The sequence below is a fragment of the Henckelia pumila genome, chromosome 1 (assembly GCF_033568475.1).
Source record: "Henckelia pumila isolate YLH828 chromosome 1, ASM3356847v2, whole genome shotgun sequence".
NCBI classification, from domain to species: domain Eukaryota; kingdom Viridiplantae; phylum Streptophyta; class Magnoliopsida; order Lamiales; family Gesneriaceae; genus Henckelia; species Henckelia pumila.
Genome location: NC_133120.1, coordinates 77,444,989 through 77,446,738, shown reverse-complemented (window position 1 = coordinate 77,446,738; position 1,750 = coordinate 77,444,989).

Genomic DNA, 1,750 nt, shown 5'->3' with positions numbered 1-1,750 from the left:
ATGAATGTAAAAGAACATAAAAAACATGCCTTAACCAGACCCAGGGACCTGGTATTTATAGGGAACTCTTGAGGAAGAGTAATGATTGAATGGAATGGGTCTCCTGACAGCATTAAAGGTGACAAAATGTTTTCCGTAATTTTTGGATAAAGCTCATGCCTACTCATTATTATTCTCTGTCACTTCCAGATGGTGCCCATGCTGTGGGACCCGTGTTATGATTTGGCCTGGGAAAGGTCCTCTAGCCTGGATGACGGGGTGCTCAAGGCCAGGGTGCTCGAGGCCAGGGTGCTGGACGCCAGGGTGCTGGGAGGCAAGGGAAGACTCCTTCTGGCAAGGCAAGAGACCTCTTTGGCAAGGCAAGGGAAGACTCCTTCTGGCAATGGAAGGGAAGACTCCTTCTGGCAAGGCAAGGGAGGACACCTCTTGTCAAGGGAAAGGACCTCTTGGCAAGGGAAGGGAGGACACCTCCTGTCAAGGGAAAGGACCTCTTGGAAAGGAAATGGAAGACAGCCTTGGCAAGGCAAGGAAAGACTCCTCCCTACTTCGCTTGGGTTCTACTTCTTCCCAGTCTTCTTTTGCCCATCAATCTAGAAACCATTCCAAATCCGGGCTCTTGACAACCACTCGGGTTTAAGTGCCATGGGGCTGCCATGGACTTTGAGGTGCCAGAGTGGTAGATCGTCTGGGCTTTGTAATAAAGATGTCAGGACCTTACTGCTAGATTGCATGCCAGACAAATATTACCCCGGCTAAAGAATATTTCAAAACTCCAAATCCTTCTCTGTCTGATGCACTTCATTTGATTTTGGGAAATATGTCACCAATTATTTTCAAGCATACCCAAGTGAGCCAATTAAATGAATTTAAGATTTTGAAAAAGTCAAATGGTGATAATGCCACGTAGAGTGAGTTTTAACCCATAAAATCACAAGCCTCATTAATTTCATAAAAACCATAAATAAGAAAGGATATGTACGTGTGGTGATACCCCGGTGAAATATCCCGGGTTATCACCAAACCCGAGTGATTATCGAGAGCCCGGACGCGAGATGGTTTCTAGGTTGGTGGCAAGAGAAGATCAACGAAACAGGGAAAATGTGTCTTCCCTTCCCTTGCCAGAGGAGTCTTGCCTTGCCAAGAGGTCTTTTTCCTTGCCAAGAGGTGTCCTCCCTTCCCTGGCCAGGAGGAGTCTTCCCTTGCCAAGAGGTCTCTTGCCTTGCCAAAAGGTATCCTCCCTTCCTAGGCAGAGAACCCTCCGGAGCACCCTGGCCCCGAGCACCCTGGCCTCCCAGCATCCTGGCATCCAGGACCCTGGCCCGAGCACCCTGGCCTCCCAGCACCCTGGCGTCCAGAACCCTGGCCTCCCAGCATCCTGGCATCCAGGACCCTGGCCCCGAGCACCCTGGCCTCCCAGCACCCTGGCGTCCAGCAACCTGGCATCCACCACCTTGGCCTCCCAGCACCCTGGCGTCCAGCACCCTAGCCTCTCAGCACCCTGGCGTCCAGCACCCTGGCGTCCAGCATCCTGGCATCCAGTACCCTGGCATCCAGCTCCCTGGCCTCCCAGAACCTTACCACCCAGAGCACCCTGGCCTCCCAGCACCCTGGCGTCCAGCACCCTGGTTTCCCAGCACCCTGGCCTTGAGCACCCCGTCATCCAGGCTAGAGGACCCTTTCCAGGCCAAATCATAACACGGGTCCCACATCATGGGCACCATCTGGAAGTGACAGAGAATAATAATGTGTA